Below are 22,878 nucleotides of genomic sequence, written 5' to 3' on the forward strand. Positions count from 1 at the left end.
GAAAGCAGAAAATATTCTGTTTCTATCTGGGTACTAGTTACATTGTAATGGCATTTATTTAAATTAAAGAAAGTTAATTTTACAATTAATTTCAAAGTAGAGAGTACCTGAAAAATATCAAGCATGCTGCAACTAGGTACTCCAGGAACTGAATTAATTTTTTCTGTTTACTGGGATGCTCTTTATTAAATACATAAATCAATAAGAAATGTCATTATTTTGCAAAGTTTTCAAATGCATAAGAGCCAAATAACTGATTTGGAAAACAAAGTTCAGTATCTTAATTTTGTACCAAGACAGTATAGTTTGATGATACAAATGCTGTGGCATGGGATAAAGTACACAAGTCTGGAAATATCAAGCAAATAAAAGTAATCAGGTTTCCTTTGTAGCCATTGATATTTGAATAACTAATATTTGCCAAAACCTTCTCTCAATTTTTGTTATTTCGGTTGTCCTAACGACTCCTATTCAGCAGTTGAATAGCGGGGTTCTTAACAGGAAAAGTATAAACAGGCTTTTATGTTTGAAAAGAAACAAGAGTAAATTACTAAGTGACATCAGTTACAATTAATTCCAGATTTACAATAGAAAACTAGAATAGAGGACATAGTTTTTAAAGTAATGGACAAGAATAATTTTTGTGTACTTAGCTATATTTTTTCCTAATAAAGAAAAGTCAGGGGATGCATCTTTAATATCCTCTATTTAATGCACTATAATAGGGATGCATTTAACATCAATTTTCTGTTCTTTATTGTAGGTTTCATTTCAAAAGCATTGACAGATTATTTCTCACACAAAAAGGTAGATGATCATTTATTCAAAGCAAAACACCAATAAAATTTGTTTTATTGTTTTAAAGAGATAAAATTTAAAATTAAAAAATTTAAAGAGTTATTGTTGCAGAAATGATTTGTTGTTGTTTTTCAGTCGCTAAGTTCTGTCCAGCTCTTTTGCAACTTCGTGGACTATAGCCCACCAGGCTCCTCAGTTCATGAGGTTCTCCAGGCAAGAATACTGGAGTGCGTAGTTGTTCCCTTTTCCAGCAGAACTTTTCAACCTAGGGATCAAACCTGCATCTCCTGCATTGGCAGGTGAATACTTTTCCACTGAAGTACCTGGGAAGCCCACAGAAATGATACATGTATTTTAGCAGATGTATGACACTCTTGGTCTTCTCTCTTAGGAAATAGAACATTTCAGTATCATTTGCTCAAACTTAGCTAACGAGCGTAACTACTTATCTTTCCCTTCCTTCCTCAAGGAAATGAGAGCACTGGATATCAAAGTGCCCAGCTGGATTCTGTATTAGAATCATATCCTCTGCCCTGTTTTATAGGATCACTCAAATTTGACTTTTACTTCCAGAATTTTTCTCTTCTTTATACTCCATCAACTAGAACCTTCCCTCTGTTTTCCCCAGAACATAAAATGTACCCTTGCTTCCAGAACTTGGCTTTATAGCTGATGACCAGCATTCACTGTCTATTGAAGAAACTCCACACCATCTGTTTCATTTCTGGAATGGTGATGTGAAGATCTTCATGAGCCCTCTCCCAAGTGAAACAACCATAACTGGTGAAAATTATTAAAAATACCCAACCATTTGAAGTCTTTGAAAAATGTCATAGGGTGCACAGTAAGAGAAGAAACACTTATTTAAGAATATCTACTAAGCCTTGCTCAGAACTGCAAAGGGATATGGCATTTCTTCCATGATCCACCCACTTCCACTTGTGTTCACCATGATGGAAGCTCAGCTCCAAATTGATTTATCTTCCCTATGTACTCAGTTGCTCAGTCATGCCCAACACTTTGCGACCTCATGGACTGTAGCCCACCAGGCTCCTCTGTCCACAGAATATTCTAGGCACAAATACTAGAAAGGGTTGCTATTTTCTTCTCCAAGGTATCTTCCTGACTTAGGAGTCAAACCTGCATCTTTGGCATCTCCTGCATTGGTAGGCAGAGTCTTTACCACTAGCAACACTTGGGAATCCCTGTGTAGTAACGAATTTCAACTTTCAAGACTCATTTTTATATCTCATCAGAAAAAAATCTACATTTGATGGTGGTCTGCTCAAAGACCCAAAGAAAGAGAAGCTGTAAGTGTTTGTCATTATTTACTATCAGGGACTTATGGTAGACTGACTAATGTGTGGGGTTTAGCATGGCATATGGATTCCTTTAGATGTAATTGGAAATTAGACTATTCTAGCAACTTAAGTGACTGAACTGAACTGAACAACTTAAGAAGTATTAATTTTCCCTAATATAATCTTTGAGGATGATGATTTATCTTAAAATCAAATATTGTTTCCAAAAGCAACTCCACCTTGTTGGATAGGACTGAGCAACTCTGAGTTATAGGTTGAAACTTATGTGCCATCTGGGATTATAGGCATAACTATACTTAAAAACTGATTCAAGTTGTAAGACTGCTTTCCCACTTGATTGACTCCTACTGTGAGCCAGGGTAAAAGAATGGTAATACACAAGAAATTTTGTTTTCAAGACATTTGGAGATGGAGATAAAGAATATAAGAAGTACAGAGCTATAATTATATACATCCACTTGCATGTGAGATAATAAAAAAATTACTGCAATATAAATCATAGGTTCCATTTGGGACCTTGAAAATTCACATACATGCCTGAAAATTATAGAAATATGACATATTGATGATGGAAATTATAGTATAGAGATAAGCTTTTCATTATAGATAACTGTGTGATCAAAGATTCTAGGATGAGCAAACAGTGCTTTGCAATAGTTACAAGCAAACAGAATTGATTAACAATGTTAATGAGTTCAAGGAAAATAGCTCCTTTCCTTTCTATCCCATTTCTTCTTTTTCTGTCATTGCTATGTTTCCATTTTTTGCTTGATTGCATCCATCCATCCATGACAACTGAACTATAAGATCTGTGAGGCTAAGAACATTTTCTATTTTATTTGCCACTGACTACCCAATTTTAAACAAAATGTATGTTTTATATGCTATGCTATGCTAAGTCACTTCAGTCATGTCTGACTCTATGCGACCCCATGGATTGCAGCCTAACAGGCTCCTCCATCCATGGGATTTTCCAAGCAAGAGTACTGGAGTGGGGTGCCATTGCCTTCTCCGATGTTTTATAGGATGTGCACAATTGATATTTGATGACTTTGCCTGCAAACTGTATTATCTAACCAAATTGTATACTTCTAAAAAGAAATAGGCATCCATGTGACAATAAGACATTTATTAAAGACAATACAAAATGATTCCTGTTATACACGCACTTCTAAATGCATAATATTCTAGGTTCTTCATCTCAATTTTCACTCATAAAAATACAGTGTGAGTAGAGTCAGTCATCCCCACATCAAAGGCAATTTTCTATTACAGGAGGATTAATTAGATCTGCTTTGTTTGGTCTTGAAAAACCTTAATTGGGGTCACTGATGCCTCGGTATTCTATGCCAAAACAAAGACTTTTTGTCAAAGCAATCAGGTGGCAAAATAGATCACAGGTAAATTAATATACCTGTAACTATGAGGAAAAATATGGCAAGATGTCTCTATGATGTCAATAAAAGCAGAGTAAATATTTTTATATAAAACTGCATTGCGGCTCCAGCAACTGACTTTTTGTTTTCAAAGAGTTTCTCTAACATATTCCATTACACGGCATTGGGTCCAGGAAATATTTTTTTTAAGTCTCTGGGCCTTAATACTAATGATTAAAGTCATTTTAAAATTGAGTTATTTCCTCAATGCCTTGGAAAAAATCTGAGATTAAAGTGTCTTCTCATAAATAAAATAAAATAAATCAGCAGGACAAATACAGTTGATTGTCTAATTATTGACTGAATAATACCTAAATGTGGAATGAAATCAAGAGCTATAGTTGCAGGATCAGAGGCATTGCAATGTTTGGGAGATGACTTAAATGCAAGGTTAAATTAACCACTGGATGAAAATCCTCGGATGAAATATAATATTTATATGGGTTGATTGTGAATTTGCCAATAGCAAGGCCTATTTCCCTTATTTTTCTTCTAAATCACTATTCCTTTGTGCAACTGAACATTTAATTTCCTATTTGGTCACTTTCATATCTACAACATTAAAAACACTAAAGCCTAACTAATTCTCACTTATTTTATTATCCCAACAGTACCTATGTATAAAGGGAGCAAAGTCAATTTCTATTTAATCTGGGCTGCTGTAAATACAAACCTTTGCTTGACAACCAACCTAGACATCTCTGTCTGTTGCAGACACTATAAAATCCTCATTCTCAGTGACTTGCAGCAATCAGAAATATCATATGACAAATTGCAGGTTTGTAGAAAGATGAGGTTCAATTACAATAAATGTAAAATCTACCATTTAAGAGATAAATGCAGAAAACCAAGACTCAAGGGAATCCTGTCTAAGAATCAAATGATAACAAATCATAAAAGTTATAAGTACTATTATCAAGAGAACAAAAAGACATCTTTCAAATTAAGGTTTTTACAGGGCTATCAAATCAAGATACCCAGTTCTTGTTCCAATTCTAAAGTAAAAAAATCACTTGCCCTGACTCATATAAATATTTTCAACTACTTAAAAATAAGCAGCAATCCTATTTTTTATATAACTAAATGATGAATAATAATCTTTCTGATGATGTTAATAAACATGCCCAAATGGAAAAATAGTTGAACTTTGAAGTAACTCATACTTTCTTCTATGCTTATGCTTTAGTAACCAAGGCTAACTCATTTTTGGTGTTTTCATTTCAACATATTTTTCGTTTTGTATAGTACCTAATGGGCTTCCTTGGTGGCTCAGATGGTAAAGAATCTGCCTGCAATACATGAGACCCAGGTTCTATCCCTGGGCCAGGAAGATCCCTGGAGAAGGGAAAGGCAACCCACTCCAGTATTCTTGAGTGGAGAATCCCATGGATACAGGCGCCCAGCAGGCTATGGCCCATAGGGTCACAAAGAGTTGGACAGGACTGAGTGACTAACACTACTTCACTGCTACTATAGTACCTAATGAAACCAGCGGAGGAGAGAGTAGAGAGTAGGAAATATAATTCTTGAGAACAAAGGTCTCAATTAAGACACCAACTACTAAGATAATGGTTTCAATACACATGCAAAATAATCATAGTTCTCCGTAACTCCAAAGCATGGGTGTTAGAAGTTCTAGATAAAAATTCATTGTGCACCAAGGGATCTTGAAAAAGAAGTAAAATATTTGTGTGCTATAATATTTGTTTCCTGAATTAAATTTTTCACAGTTTTTTTCAGATTAAATTTTTATTACATTCACTATTAGCATACTCTAGAAACATATCATAGTTAATATCCTTGTGCTTATAAATGACTTTTGAAAACAAGCTAAAGTAGATATGCCTTCTGCATAGCTTTATATAAGCTAGTGTAATTAATGTTAAGTATAGGAGTTCCCAGGTGGCGCTAGTGGTAGAGAACCTGTCTGTCAGTGCAGGAGACTTAAGAGATGAGAGTTAGATCCCTGGGTCAGGAAGGTATCCTGGAGAGGGGCATGGCAACCCAATTCGGTATACTTGCCTGGAGAATTCCATGGACAGAGGAGCCTGGCGGTTACAGTCCATAGGGTCACAGAGTTGGACATAACTTACCGACTGAACAACAACATAAAAATATAAATTGAAAAATTGAACATCCTTCATGATCCTTTCATTGCTTTAGAAAACATGTGCCTTGGAGGAGCCAAGATGGCGGAGGAGTAGGACAGGGAGAACACTTTCTCCCCCACAAATTCATCAAAAGAGCATTTAAACGTCGAGTAAATTCCACAAAACAACTTCTGAATGCCGGCAGAGGACATCAGGCACCCAGAAAAGCAATCCAACTCTTCGAAAGGAGGTAGGAAAAAATATAAAAGACAAAAAAAGAGACAAAAGAGGGAGGGACGGAGCTCCGTCCCGGGAAGGGAGTCTTAAAAAGAGAGAAGTTTCCAAACACCAGGAAACCTTCTCACTGCCGAATCTGTGCCGAGCTTTGGAAGCACAGAGGGCAACGTAACAGGAAGAAAAAATAAATAAACAATTAAAACTCGAAGATTGCGAGTCCTACGGTAACTCCCCCAGTGGAGAAGCAGCGCAGACGCCTGCAGGCGCCATTAACAAGCGGGGGCTGGGCAGGGAGGCGCAGCGCGGGCTGCATCGCTTAGAGTAAGAATCTGGCCTGAATACCCTGAGCACTATCTGAGCGAAATAATTTGGGCTAACAAACCAGACTGTGGGATATCTACTACGCGAAAAGCCAGCCCCAACCTAAGACCGCCAGGCCCGTGCACGGAACAAAGAATTGAACAGAGATAGCCGGCTGCAGACCTTCCCCCTCCGGTGATAGGCAGCCAGAGCCGGAAGGGGGCAATCGCAGCCCCAGAGAGACATTATCTATAAAACTGTAAGCAGGCTTCTTTGCTAACTAAAACTTCTTGGGGGTCTGGACGGTTAACATCTGCCTAAGAAGGTGCGCCGGTTTTGCGCCCAGATAACCGAGTGGCGGGGAGGCGATAAGTCGCAGCATTGGCGCTCGCCAAACACCTCATCACTTGAGCTGCTCGGACCTGGGAAGAGCACAATACTCAGGCCCAACTGAGTCTGCGCCTCTGAGGACTATCCGAGTGCCTGAACCTGAGCGGCTTGGACCTGGGAGGTACATGCAACCCAGGGCCAGCCTTGGATTGTTCCCGGCGGAACAACCTAGAGCCCGAGCAGTGTGGGCAGGGAGGCTACACGCGCAGTGAGCGGGGGCAGACCCAGTGTGGCTGAGGCACTGCGAGCGCACGCCAGTGTTATTTGCTTGCAGCATCCCTCCCTCCCTCCCCACAGCGCGACTGAACAAAGAGAAGAAATACAGTTCCACCCATCAGAACACTGACACAAGCTTCCCTAACCAGGAAACCTTGACAAGCCACCTGTACAAACCCACACACAGTGAGGAATAGCCACAATAAAGAGAACTCCACAAACTGCCAGAATACAGAAAGGACACCCCAAACTCAGCAATTTAAACAAGATGAAGAGACAGAGGAATAGCCAGCAGATAAAGGAACAGGATAAATGCCCACCAAACCAAACAAAAGAGGAAGAGATAGGGAATCTACCTGATAAAGAATTCCGAATAATGATAGTGAAATTGATCCAAAATCTAGAAATTAAAATGGAATCACAGATAAATAGCTTGGAGACAAGGATTGAGAAGATGCAAGAAAGGTTTAACAAGGACCTAGAAGAAATAAAAAAGAGTCAATATACAATGAATAATGCAATAAATGAAATTAAAAACACTCTGGAGGCAACAAATAGTAGAATAACAGAGGCAGAAGATAGGATTAGTGAATTAGAAGATAGAATGGTAGAAATAAATGAATCAGAGAGAATAAAAGAAAAACGAATTAAAAGAAATGAGGACAATCTCAGAGACCTCCAGGACAATATTAAATGCTACAACATTCGAATCATAGGGGTTCCAGAAGAAGAAGACAAAAAGAAAGACCATGAGAAAATACTTGAGGAGATAATAGTTGAAAACTTCCCTAAACTGGGGAAGGAAATAATCACCCAAGTCCAAGAAACCCAGAGAATCCCAAACAGGATAAACCCAAGGCGAAACACCCCAAGACACATATTACTCAAATTAACAAAGATCAAACACAAAGAACAAATATTAAAAGCAGCAAGGGAAAAACAACAAATAACACACAAGGGAATTCCCATAAGGATAACAGCTGATCTTTCAATAGAAACTCTTCAAGCCAGGAGGGAATGGCAAGACATACTTAAAATGATGAAAGAAAATAACCTACAGCCCAGATTATTGTACCCAGCAAGGATTTCATTCAAGTATGAAGGAGACATCAAAAGCTTCTCAGATAAGCAAAAGCTGAGAGAATTCTGCACCACCAAACCAGCTCTCCAACAAATACTAAAGGATATTCTCTAGACAGGAAACACAAAAATGGTGTATAAATTCGAACCCCAAACAATAAAGTAAATGGCAACGGGATCATACTTATCAGTAATTACCTTAAACGTAAATGGGTTGAATGCCCCAACCAAAAGACAAAGACTGGCTGAATGGATACAAAAACAAGACCCCTACATATGTTGTCTACAGGAGACCCACCTCAAAACAGGGGACACATACAGACTGAAAGTGAAGGGCTGGAAAAAGATTTTCCATGCAAATAGGGACCAAAAGAAAGCAGGAGTAGCAATACTCATATCAGATAAAATAGACTTTAAAACAAAGGCTGTGAAAAGAGACAAAGAAGGTCACTACATAATGATCAAAGGATCAATCCAAGAAGAAGATATAACAATTATAAATATATATGCACCCAACACGGGAGCACCGCAGTATGTAAGACAAATGCTAACAAGTATGAAAGGAGAAATTAACAATAACACAATAATAGTGGGAGACTTTAATACCCCACTCACACCTATGGATAGATCAACTAAACAGAAAATTAATAAGGAAACACAAACTTTAAACGATACAATAGACCAGTTAGACCTAATTGATATCTATAGGACATTTCATCCCAAAACAATGAATTTCACCTTTTTCTCAAGCGCACATGGAACCTTCTCCAGGATAGATCACATCCTGGGCCATAAAGCTAGCCTTGGTAAATTCAAAAAAATAGAAATCATTCCAAGCATCTTTTCTGACCACAATGCAGTAAGATTAGATCTCAATTACAGGAGAAAAACTATTAAAAATTCCAACATATGGAGGCTGAACAACACGCTGCTGAATAACAAACAAATCACAGAAGAAATCAAAAAAGAAATAAAAATTTGCATAGAAACGAATGAAAATGAAAACACAACAACCCAAAACCTGTGGGACACAGTAAAAGCAGTCCTAAGGGGAAAGTTCATAGCAATACAGGCACACCTCAAGAAACAAGAAAAAAGTCAAATAAATAACCTAACTCTACACCTCAAACAACTAGAAAAGGAAGAAATGAAGAACCCCAGGGTTAGTAGAAGGAAAGAAATCTTAAAAATTAGAGCAGAAATAAATGCAAAAGAAACAAAAGAGACCATAGCAAAAATCAACAAAGCCAAAAGCTGGTTCTTTGAAAGGATAAATAAAACTGACAAACCATTAGCCAGACTCATCAAGAAACAAAGGGAGAAAAATCAAATCAATAAAATTAGAAATGACAGTGGAGAGATCACAACAGACAACATAGAAATACAAAGGATCATAAGAGACTATTATCAACAATTATATGCCAATAAAATGGACAACGAGGAAGAAATGGACAAATTCTTAGAAAAGTACAACTTTCCAAAACTCGACCAGGAAGAAATAGAAAACCTTAACAGACTCATCACAAGCATGGAAATTGAAACTGTAATCAAAAATCTTCCAGCAAACAAAAGCCCAGGTCCAGACGGCTTCACAGCTGAATTCTACCAAAAATTTAGAGAAGAGCTAACACCTATCCTGCTCAAACTCTTCCAGAAAATTGCAGAGGAAGGTAAACTTCCAAACTCATTCTATGAGGCCACAATCACCCTAATACCAAAACCTGACAAAGATGCCACAAAAAAAGAAAACTATAGGCCAATATCACTGATGAACATAGATGCAAAAATCCTAAACAAAATTCTAGCAATCAGAATCCAACAACACATTAAAAAGATCATACACCATGACCAAGTGGGCTTTATCCCAGGGATGCAAGGATTCTTCAATATCCGCAAATCAATCAATGTAATACACCACATTAACAAATTGAAAAACAAAAACCATATGATTATCTCAATAGATGCAGAGAAAGCCTTTGACAAAATTCAACACCCATTTATGATAAAAACTCTCCAGAAAGCAGGAATAGAAGGAACATACCTCAACATAATAAAAGCTATATATGACAAACCCACAGCAAACATTATCCTCAATGGTGAAAAATTGAAAGCATTTCCTCTAAAGTCAGGAACAAAACAAGGGTGCCCACTTTCACCATTACTATTCAACATAGTTTTGGAAGTTTTGGCTACAGCAATCAGAGCAGAAAAAGAAATAAAAGGAATCCAAATTTGAAAAGAAGAAGTAAAACTCTCACTATTTGCAGATGACATGATCCTCTACATAGAAAACCCTAAAGACTCCACCAGAAAATTACTAGAACTAATTAATGATTATAGTAAAGTTGCAGGATATAAAATCAACACACAGAAATCCCTTGCATTCCTATACACTAATAATGAGAAAACAGAAAGAGAAATTAAGGAAACAATTCCATTCACCATTGCAACGAAGAGAATAAAATACTTAGGAATATATCTACCTAAAGAAACTAAAGACCTATATATAGAAAACTATAAAACACTGGTGAAAGAAATCAAAGAGGACACTAATAGATGGAGAAATATACCATGTTCATGGATTGGAAGAATCAATATAGTGAAAATGAGTATACTACCCAAAGCAATTTATAGATTCAATGCAATCCCTATCAAGCTACCAACAGTATTCTTCACAGAGCTAGAACAAATAATTTCACAATTTGTATGGAAATACAAAAAACCTCGAATAGCCAAAGCGATCTTGAGAAAGAAAAATGGAACTGGAGGAATCAACCTACCTGACTTCAGGCTCTACTACAAAGCCACAGTTATCAAGACAGTATGGTACTGGCACAAAGACAGAAATATAGATCAATGGAACAAAATAGAAAGCCCAGAGATAAATCCACGCACATATGGACACCTTATCTTTGACAAAGGAGGCAAGAATATACAGTGGATTAAAGACAATCTCTTTAACAAGTGGTGCTGGGAAATCTGGTCAACCACTTGTAAAAGAATGAAACTAGAACACTTTCTAACACCATATACAAAAATAAACTCAAAATGGATTAAAGATCTCAACATAAGACCAGAAACTATAAAACTCCTAGAGGAGAACATAGGCAAAACACTCTCTGACATACATCACAGCAGGATCCTCTATGACCCACCTCCCAGAATATTGGAAATAAAAGCAAAAATAAACAAATGGGACCTAATTAAACTTAAAAGCTTCTGCACATCAAAGGAAACTATTAGCAAGGTGAAAAGACAGCCTTCAGAATGGGAGAAAATAATAGCAAATGAAGCAACCGACAAACAACTAATCTCAAAAATATACAAGCAACTCCTACAGCTCAACTCCAGAAAAATAAATGACCCAATCAAAAAATGGGCCAAAGATCTAAATAGACATTTCTCCAAAGAAGACATACAGATGGCTAACAAACACTTGAAAAGATGTTCAACATCACTCTTTATCAGAGAAATGCAAATCAAAACCACTATGAGGTACCATCTCACACCAGTCAGAATGGCTGCGATCCAAAAGTCTACAAATAATAAATGCTGGAGAGGGTGTGGAGAAAAGGGAACCCTCTTACACTGTTGGTGGGAATGCAAATTAGTACAGCCACTATGGAGAACAGTGTGGAGATTCCTTAAAAAACTGGAAATAGAACTGCCTTATGATCCAGCAATCCCACTGCTGGGCATACACACTGAGGAAACCAGAAGGGAAAGAGACACGTGTACCCCAATGTTCATCGCAGCACTGTTTATAATAGCCAGGACATGGAAGCAACCTGCTTCATGTCCATCAGCAGATGAATGGATAAGAAAGCTGTGGTACATATACACAATGGAGTATTACTCAGCCATTAAAAAGAATACATTTGAATCAGTTCTAATGAGGTGGATGAAACTGGAGACTATTATACAGAGTGAAGTAAGCCAGAAGGAAAAACATAAATACAGTATACTAACGCATGTATTTGGAATTTAGAAAGATGGTAACGATAACCCTGTGTACGAGACAGCAAAAGAGACACTGATGTATAGAACAGTCTTATGGACTCTGTGGGAGAGGGTGGGAAGATTTGGGAGAATGTCATTGAAACATGTGACATGTCATGTATGAAACGAGATGCCAGTCCAGGTTCAGTGCACGATGCTGGATGCTTGGGGCTGGTGCGCTGGGAAGGCCCAGGGGGATGGTATGGGGAGGTTGGGAGGGAGGAGGGTTCAGGATGGGGAGCATGTGATTTTTTTAAAAAAAATAAAATTAAAAAAAAAAAAAAAAAAGAAAACATGTGCCTTAAAAAATAAATAAAACTATTACCTTAGAGATAAATTGGGGACCCTGTGATAAACTGACTAATGTGTGGAATTTAGTATGGCCTATGGATTCCTTTAGATTGAATTGGAAATTAGGCCATTCCAACAATTTAAGGAGTATTAATTTTCCCTAATATAATCTTTGAGGATGATGATTTCTCATAAAATCAAATCTTATTTACAAAAGCAGCTCCACCTTGTTTTAATGAAATATTAAAAAATTAGTTATTTCCTGTGTGGAAGGAGTGACAAAGAAAGAGAAAGAGCACTGTATTCATCACTACACTACATGTGTTTTCAGTTATTTTAAAGAGAATTATTCCTTTAAGCACTGCAGAGAAGTGCTTTTGAATAAGTGTTTGATGTATTGTGTATATTATTATTCCACACCCAGATATACAACCTACATATAACACATAGATCTCACTCAGTTCATGTAACACTGGGCTACTGACCACCTGACCCTGTGATATTTCATATACCCAGGAGACTCGTTTCTTTGGAGCTCTTGAACTTGTCGGCCCCTGTTCTTTTAATGCTCTTCCCCAGGTATCCCACTTCGCTCTCTTACTTTTATCTCTGGTGTTCATCTTTGATGAAATACCACTTTATCAATAAGACCTTCCCTGACCATCATATTAAATGTTTCAGCACACTTTTACATGAGTATCACTCATTCATTACACCCTTTATCTGTTTTCTCTCTCTCCAGAGATACAGTTCATGGGGTTACAAGAGTTGCATGGGCACAACTGAGCAACTGAATCACCACAGAGCACTTCCATCACCAGTTTAATTTAATGTTTATTTTTTATTTACAGTTGTCTGTTTTCCTCTTATTGGAATGCCAGTGCATAAACTCCACGAAGGTAGCTTTTTATGAACAAAATATCTTTTGAGCTGATACTACAGTTTGGCACATTCCATTACTGTATTTGAATGAATTCTGTCCATCTTATTTGACCAATGTTATTACTGTGGAACCTATAACTCTTCCCGTATTTTCTACATTTGACACAAATCTTTGCTTATGCTTTAGCACTTTTGGATCATTTGCTCCTTATCCAAGCTATAGCCCCTTTTTTCTTGCCTTATTATATCAGCAGAGGCATTTTCCTTTGAGTTCTCTCCTATATTCCATGTGTTGCGATGCTTCATCTGTGACCCTCTGCTCTCTCTCTTTCTATTTTATTTTCCTTGAAATGCTATCCTTTCAACATCAATAAATTCACACTCAATTGTTGCCACAGATCATTTGCTGCTTTTCTCCCTGACATTTCTGTTATTTATCAAACAATTCCTAATTTTCATTTCACACTTCTTTTCTGTGATCATACAAAGATGAGGTGTGAGAGGATAAAGTGATAAATGCACAGCTCAATTGAAATCTTAAAGAAAGAAAACTGGCAATATAAATTTACATTACCATTTGGCCATATGTCTGTCACACTAGAGAACATTGGTTTCTTGAATTTTCACTCGATAATGCAATCAATTTGGTTTGTAAGGAGCCAATCTAGAAAGGTCCAAATGTATTTCTTAATGTTTAAATATATTGTGTGCAAAGTCAAGCTGAGCAAAACTCAGTGAATGCATTGATCCTTTCCAATTCCTTTCTCTCCCATTACACTCTGATCAATAAACACTTTTCCTACTTTAACTCTGAAACCCTCTTTAAAGAGAGGCACATAATTTTTGGAGTAGTTTCAAGAAGGTCTTGTAGTTAATCTCATAATTCTTCAATTTTATTTTCTTCAGCTTCTGGTGTTTGGGTATAAGTTTGAATGACTTTGAGAAAGACTGACAAGATGGACAACATTTCATTTTATTATAGGACACTCTTAAGAAATATAGTTATTTTCATCCTAGGGTCTTTTTATACTATTTTTTCTCTCATTCACATATATGAAATTATTGTCAAATGTTATTACATGAACATTATGAGTCTAAAGATTTGCTGAAAATATATTATGCCAGAAGACCTCTCTTCTATACCATCAAAGAGGGCCCTTTAACTCTGGAATGCTAATCCACAATGTTTCCACATTTGCAAGATGTTTCTAAGCCAATTACTATTTCACAGAGAAAAGGTAGCAACTTACTTTGTACTGTGTTTGTTAAAAATCTCATCCTGTGCAAGCTTCCTTTTACATATCCTCCAATAATTTGAGGGATAATCATTAACTCTCAGGGATCTCACTGTGACTAAGTCTGAATTGTGACTATAGTTATGTGTGCACTTCACTTACAAGGATTTCAAGAACCCCCATGAATGTAGAGCCATATGCTTTAAGATGTGGGGATATAATTATTATACAACATGGGTATTCACAAAGAAATGTTTATAAAGAAAGAAAAGAAGGCAGTAATTAAACTTAAGGAATGCAAATATCCATTAACCGATTCTACGATGTTCTTTAAGGGTCTACAGGGAGACATCACTAAATGACTAGGCAATTAAAATAATTTGTGAATACAAGGGGGCCAAGCAAAATGAGAAGAACATCCATGTGTTCTTCTCACTGGAAGCCAAGAGGCTGGTCCAGCATAAGAGCCAAGGCAGATGAGTAGTTGTTGAAAAAGAGCTGCATTTGAGTAGAGAGAAAGCAATGACATGAATGCTATAGGAGAATAAGGGAAAGCACAATAGGAATGTTATTTGTGTTTTATGCAGAAGATAATAGATTAGTCCAGTCATATATGTGATCACTGCTCCTAAGTCTACTCTTGCAAAAATGAAATATTTGTTGTTGGACTATTAAGGGGAACTCATGGTTTTCTATATAAGATAGTCAGTTCAGTAGCTCAGTCGTGTCCAACTCTTTGTGACCACATGAACCACAGCACACCAGGCCTCCCTGTCCATCACCAACTCCCAGAGTTCACCCAAACTCATGTCCATCGAGTCAGTGATGCCATCTAACCATCTCATCTTCTGTCGTCCCCTTATCCTCCTGCCCTCAATCATTCCCAGCATCAGGACATTTCAAATGAACTAGTTCTTTGCATCAGGTGGCCAAGGTATTGGAGTCTCATCTTCAAAATTAGTCCTTCCAATGAACACCCAGGACTGATTTCCTTTATGATGGACTGGTGGGATCTTCTAGTAGTCCAATGGACTCTCAAGAGTCTTCTTCAACACCACAGTTCAAAAGCATCAATTCTTCGGCACTCAACTTTCTTTATCATCCAACTCTCACATCCATACATGACTACTTGAAAAACCATAGCCTTGACTAGATGGAACTTTGTTGAAAAAGTAATGTCTCTGCTTTTTAATATGCTATCTAGGTTGGTCATAACTTTCCTTCCAAGGAATAAGTGTCTTTTAATTTCATGGCTGCAATCACCATCTGCAGTGATTTTGGAGCCCAAAAAATAAAGTCTGACACTGTTTCCACTGTTTCCCCATCTATTTCCCATGAAGTGATAGGATCAGATGCCATGATCTTCATTTTCTGAATGTTGAGCTTTAAGAGAACTTTTCACTGTCCTCTTTCACTTTCATCAAGAGGCTTTTTAGTTCCTCTTCACTCTCTGCCATAAGGGTGGTGTCATCTGCATATCTAAGGGTATTGATATTTCTCCAGGCAATCTTCAATCCAGCCTGTGCTTCTTCCATCCCAAATTTTTCATGATGTACTCTGCATATAAGTTAAATAAGCAGGGTGACAATATACAGCCTTGACGTACTCCTTTTCCTATTTGGAACCAGTCTGTTGTTCTATGTCCAGTTCTAACTGTTGCTTCCTGACCTGCACATAGGTTTCTCAAGAGGCAGGTCAGGTGGTCTGGTATTCCCATGTCTTTCAGAATTTTCCACAGTTTATTGTGATCCACACAGTCAAAGGCTTTGGCATAGTCAATAAAGCAGAAATAGTTTTTCTGGAACTCTCTTGTTTTTTTGATGATCCAGCGGATGTTTACAATTTGATCTCTGGTTCCTCTGTCTTTTCTAAAACCAGCTTGAACACCTGGAAGTTCACAGTTCATGTACTCTTAAAGCCTGGCTTGGAGAATTTTGAGCATTACTTTACTAACGTGTGAGATGAGTGCAATTGTGAGGTAGTTTGAGAATTCTTTGTCATTGCCTTTCTTTGGAATTGGAATGAAAACTGACCTTTTGCAGTCCTGTGGCCACTGCTGAGTTTTCCAAATGTGCTGGCATATTGAGTGCAGCACTTTCAGAGCATCATCTTTGAGTATTTGAAATAGCTCAACTGGAATTCCATCACCTCCACTAGCTTTGTTCATAGTGATGCTTTCTAAGGCCCACTTGACTTCACATTCCCGGATGTCTGGCTCTAGGTGAGTGATTACACCATTGTGATTGGGTCATAAAGGTCTTTTTTGTACAGTTCTTCTGTGTATTTTTGCCACCTCTTCTTAAAATCTTCTGCTTCTGTTAGGTCCATACCATTTCTGTCCTTTATTGAGGCCATCTTTGCATGAAATGTTCCCTTGGTATCTTTAATTTTCTTGAAGAGATCTATAGTCTTTCCCATTCTGTTGTTTTCCTCTATTTCTTTGCATTTACTGCTGAGGAAGGCTTTCTTATCTCTTCTTGCTATTCTTTGGAACTCTGCATTCAGATGTTTATATCTTTCCTTTTCTCCTTTGCTTTTTGCTTCTCTTCTTTTCACAGCTATTTGTAAGGTCTCCTCAGACAGTCATTTTGCATTTCTTTTTCATGGGATGGTCTTTATCCCTGTCTCCTGTACAATGTCAGGGACCTTCATCCATAGTTCATCAGGCACTCTATCAGATCTAGTCCCTTAAATCTATTTCCTACTTCCACCGTATAATCATAAGTGATTTGATTTAGGTCATACCTGAATGGTTTAGTGGTTTTCCCCACTTTCTTCAATTTAAGTCGGAATTTGGCAATAAGGAGTTCATGATCTGAGCCACAGTCAGCTCCCAGTCTTGTTTTTGCTGACTGTATAGAGCTTCTCCATCTTTGGCTGCAAAGAATATAATCAATCTGATTTTGGTGTTGACCATCTGGTGATGTCCATGTGTAGAGTCTTCTCTTACGTATCAATAAATAAAAATAGTTATTAACATAGCTAAAGGATAGAGGTGTGTGTGTGTGTGTGTGTGTGCAATATATAAACATAAATATATTCTCTACTTCCATCCACTAACAAAGCCTGGGAGCTTTGTTACATCTAATATGCAGATACTGGTTTTGAAGTATTATTTTCCACTAAAAGGAACCAGCCATGTTGAAGAAATGGCGGACCTCATGACTGAAACAGCACAAAGTGCACAAACCTAAGATGACCTGGCATGTTGTTTTGTCAGAAAGCAAGAAAGTGCTTAAAACCTGATTGCAATATCCAGTCTGATGGTAGGGGTTTTGTGGGAGAATGGATACATGTATATGTATGACTAAATCCCTTCACTGTTCACCTGAAACTATCTCAACATGGTTAATTGGATATGCTTCAGTACAAAATGGTTTTGGTATTACAAAAGGTTACATTAAAAAAATTAAAAACGAAACAAAAATGACGGCAAAATGACAAAAGATTATAGGGGCCAGCATAAAGAACCTTCGACTGGCCAAATCCTGGGCAATTTGATAACCAGTATAAAACAGTGGTAGGAATATAAGATAACCCGTTGAATAAAATAGGACACTATATATATTAAATTGAATGAATTAAAAATAATGATGAGGAACATTTACACAGCTTCAAATACTGATTGATTCCAAAGGCAAAATTAGTAACTTGACAGGAGAGAAGCCTGATACATAACACCTTAGTCAAATGAACAAAATGTACATCACCAATAATGGAACTAGTCAAAATTATATACCATTTATAAAAAAAGTTCAAGAACAGAAAAATTTAAATATATATATGTACATATATATACATAAAAGTTTTTTAAAAAGAGCAAACAAAAGGAAAATGTACGTGCCACCTGATCAGTGGCAAAAATACTCACATAGCATCCCTTGTGTGATATTCTAACCGGGAACACAAAACTTGAATCTAATTATGAGGAACATCAGGTAAACTCAAGTTGACAGATATTTCATAAAATATTAGGCTTTAATTTAAATAGTATCAAAGTCATGAGAATCAAAGAAACACCAAATAACTGTTCAAGAGAGAAGCCTAAAGACACATGGTAAGTAAAGTAACACATGATTCCAAACGAGATCCTTTCCTTATAAAGTATGTTATAAGGGGATCTAGGTGAACTTCAATAGAGTGTGAACTTCATACTCCAGGTGACATGATAGCAATATTGTTGTTGCTGCTGACTCCATGAAATGGTTGAAGCAAGGAGGAAGGGTGTAAAAGGCAATAGCCAACTAAAAGCAGTGGGTATGAGATGGGGCAAATGAAAGTGTCCCTATGCAGCCAGTGATTAATTTCAAAAATTGAGTCCTAGGATAACAGGCACTAGTTTGTCTAGTGATGCATCTAAGTAGAATCATTTAGCCACTGGACTGAAGGAGTACTTATGTTCAAAATTTTGTATAATTTTCATTTTAAGAAAGCACACACTGTATTTTTGTTGCCACACCTTTATAATTTGGGAGATGTATAAAAATAATTTTTATTGTTGAGTTAGAATTAGTCACTATTGTAAGTAAGTTTCTGATACATCAGAGCTTACACAGGACTGGGGAAACAGACTTTTGGAGGGCACAAACAGAACTTTGTGCCCACCAGGACCCAGGACAAAGGAGCAGTGACCCCAAAAGAGACTGACCCAGACTTGCCCATGAGTGTCCTGGAGTCTCTGTGGAGGCATCAGTTGGTGGTGGCCTGCTGGAGGGTTGGGGGCACTGACTGTAGCAGTGCCTGCATGGGACATTTTGAAGGAGGTTGCCATTATCTTCATTACTTCCAGCATAGTTTGGCCTCAGATAAATGACAGGGATGAAACACAGTCCCACCCAACAACAGAAAATTAGAATAAAGATTCAATGGATCAAAACAAGACCCAGTTTTCCTCTCAGTCAGTCTCTCCCATTAAGAAACTTCCATAAGCCTCTTATCCTTCTCCATCAGAGAGCAGGCAGACTGAAAACCACAATCACAAAAACATAACCAATCTGATCACATGGACCACAGCCTTGTTTCAATGAAACTATGAGCCATGCCTTACAGGGCCACCCAAGATGGATGGGTCATGGTGGAGAGTTCTGACAAAATGTGGACCACTGGAGAAGGGAATGGAAAAAAACTTCAGTATTCTTGCCTTGAGAAACTCATGAACAGGATGAAAAGGCAAAATGATAGGATACTGAAAGAGGAACTCCTCAGGTCGGTAGGTGCCCAATATGCTACTGGAGATCAGTGGAGAAATAACTACGGAAAGGATGAAGAGATGGAGCCAAAGCAAAACAACATGCAGTTGTGGATGTGACTGGTGATATAAGTAATGTCTGATGTAAAAAGCAATATTGCATAGGAACCTGGAATGTTAGGTCCATGAATCAAGGAAAATTGAAAGTGGTGAAACAGGAGATGGCAAGAATGAACATCAACATTTTAGGAATCAGCAAACTAAAATGGACTGGAATGCGTGAATTTAACTCAGATGACCATTATATCTACTATTGCGGCCAAGAATCCCTTAGAAGAAATGGAATAGCCATCATAGTCAACAAAAGTCCGAAATACAGTACTTGGATACAATCTCAAGTATCCAATGATATCCAAAGAAGAATGATCTCTTCTTTTCCAAGGCAAACCATTCAATATCACAGTAATCCAAGGCTATGCCCCGACCAGTAATGCTGAAGACCTACAAGACCTTCTAGAACTGACACCCAAAAATGATGTCATTTTCATCATAAGGGACTAAAATGCAAAAGTAGGAAGTCAAGAAACACCTCGAGTAACAGGCAAATTTGGTCTTGAAATACAGAATGAATCAGGGCAAAGGATAATAGAGTTTTGCCAAGAAAATTCACTGGTCATAGCAAACACCCTCTTCCAACAACACAAGAGAAGACTCTACACATGGACATCACCAGATGATCAATCCTGAAATCAGATTGATTATCTTCTTTGCAGCCAAAGATGGAGAAGCTCTATACAGTCAGCAAAAACAAGACCAGGAACTGACTGTGGCAAGGATCATGAATTCCTTATTGCCAGATTCAGACTTAATTGAAGAAAGTAGGGAAAACCACTAGACCATTCAGGTATGACCTAAATCAAACCCCTTATGATTATTTAGTGGAGTGAGAAATAGATTCAAGGGATTAGATCTGACAGACAGAGTGCCTGAAGAACTATGGAAGGAGGTTCATGACATTGTACAGGAGACAGTGTACAAGACCATCCCCAAGAAAAAGAAATGCAAAAAGGTAAAATGGTTATCTGAGGAGGCCTTACAAATAGCTGTGAAAAAAAGAGAAGCAAAAAGGAAAGGAGAAAAAAAAAAAAAAAAGATATAGCCATTTGAATGTAGAGTTCCAAAGAATAGCAAGGAAAGATAAGAAAGCCTTTCTCAGTTATCAGTGCAAAGAAATAGGGGAAAACAATAGAATGGGAAAGAGTAGAGATCTCTTCAAGAAAATTAGAGATACCAAGGGAACATTTCATGCATAGATGGGCTCGATAAAGGACAGAAATGGTATGGACCTAACAGAAGCAGAAAATATTAGGTGGCAACAATACACAGAAGAACTATACAAAAAAGATCATCATGACCCAGATACTCATGGAGAGGTAATCATTCACCTAGAGCCAGACATCCTGGAATGGGAAGTCAAGTGGGCCTTAGGAAACATCACTACAAACAAAGCTAGAGGAGATGATGGAATTCCAGTTGAGCTATTTCGAATCCTAAAAGATGATGCTGTGAAAGTGCTGGACTCTATATGACAGCAAATTTGGAAAACTCAGCAGTGGCCATAGACTGGAAAAGGTCAGTTTTCATTCCAACCCCAAAGAAAGGCAATGCCAAAGAATGCTCAAACTACTGCACAATTTCACTCATCTCACACACTAGCAAAGTAATGCTCAAAATTCTCCAATCCAGGCTTCAACAGTACATGAACTGTGAACTTCCAGATGTTCAAGCTGGTTTTAGAAAAAGCAGAGGAACAAGAGATCAAATTACCAATATTTGCTAGATCATGGAAAAAACAAAAGAGTTCCAGAAAAACATCTATTTCTGCTTTATTGACTATGCCAAAGCCTTTGACTGTGTGGATCACAACAAACTGTTGAAAATTCTGAAAGAGATGGCAATACCAGACCACCTGATCTGCCTCCTGAGACATCTGTATGCAGGTCAAGAAGCAACAGTTAGCAATGGACATGGAACAACAGACTGGTTCAAAATTGGGAAAGGAGTACGTCAAGACTGTATATTGTCACCCTGCTTACTTAACTTATATGCAGAGTACATCATGAGAAATGCTGGGCTGGATGAAGCAAGCTGGAATCAAGATTTCCTGGAGAACTATCATTAACCTCAGATATGCAGATGACACCACCCTTATGGCAGAAAGCCAAGAAGAAATAAAGAGCCTCTTGATGAAAATGAAAGAGGAGAGTGAAATAGTTGGCTTAAAGCTCCACATTCAGAAAACTAAGATCATGGCATCCAGTCCTGTAACTTCATGGCAAATAGATGGGGAAACAATGGAAGTAGTGATAGACTTTATTTTGGGGGGCTCCAAAATCACTGCAGATGGTGACTGCAGCCATGAAACTAAAAAAACTCTTGCTCCTTGGAATAAAAGTTATGACCAGCCTAGAGATCATATTGAATAGCAGAGACATTATTTTGCTAACAAAGATCTGTCTAGTCAAAGCTATGGCCATACAGTGGCCATGTATGGATGTGAGAGTTGGACTATAAAGAAAGCTGAGCACTGAAGAATTGATGCTTTTCAACTGTGGTGTTGGAGAAGAATTTTGAGAGTCCCCTGGACTTCAAGGAGATCCAACCAGTCCATCCTAATGGATATCAATCCTGTATATTCATTGGAAGGACTGAGGCTGAACCTGAAGCTCCAATACTTTGGCCTCCTGATGCAATGGATTGACCCATTGGAAAAGACCCTGATGCTGGGAAAGATTGAAGGTGGGAGGAGAAGGGGACAACAGAGGATGAGACAGTGGGATGGCATCACCAACTCAATGGACATGAGTTTGATTAAACTCTGGGAGTTGGTGATGGACAAGGAGGCCTGGCATTCTGCAGTCCATGGAGTCAAAAAGAGTCAGACATGACTGAGTGATTGAACTGAAGATTTAGTTGCTACTGATGCTTAGGCTAGGTTTGAATTTCTTAGACTTGATGAATTGATTAATAATAAAGTTTTACCTTTACCAATTATTTTACAGAAGTCTATAAGAGTGTTAGCTACATAGAACAGCCTGCATGTGTGCTAAGTCACTTTGGTGTCCAATTTTTTGCAACCCTATGGACTGTAGCTCTCCAGGCTCTCCTATCCATGGAACTTTCCAGGTAAGAATACTGGAGTAGGTGCCATGCCTTCCTCCAGGGGACCCTCCTGATCCAGGGATTGAATGCATGTCTCTTATGTCTTTGTCTCCTGCACTGGCAGGAGGGTTCTTTACCAGTACTGCCACCTGGGAAGCCCATAGAACAGTCTACATTCTATTTATTTCAGTACTTTGGAAGAAGAGTAAGGAGATTTTTTAAATCATGATATTTGTTTTACACAAGTCATTA

The 22,878-nt window shown here is 37.8% G+C and overlaps 1 long non-coding RNA gene across 1 annotated transcript in view; it reads right to left on the reverse strand.

Annotated features, from left to right (window-relative positions):
* Positions 1-836: 836 nt before the first annotated feature.
* LOC147373875 (uncharacterized) overlaps positions 837-22,878 on the reverse strand; it is a 137,938-nt gene continuing 115,896 nt past the window's right edge. The window contains exon 3 of the long non-coding RNA XR_015163157.1: positions 837-1,121. This is a non-coding gene — a long non-coding RNA (uncharacterized LOC147373875). The remainder of the gene's footprint in view (positions 1,122-22,878) is intronic.

Source organism: Bos grunniens, chromosome 4, assembly GCF_055505025.1.
Source record: "Bos grunniens cultivar Pamir isolate PY7600 chromosome 4, Bosgru_T2T1.0, whole genome shotgun sequence".
Taxonomy (NCBI): domain Eukaryota; kingdom Metazoa; phylum Chordata; class Mammalia; order Artiodactyla; family Bovidae; genus Bos; species Bos grunniens.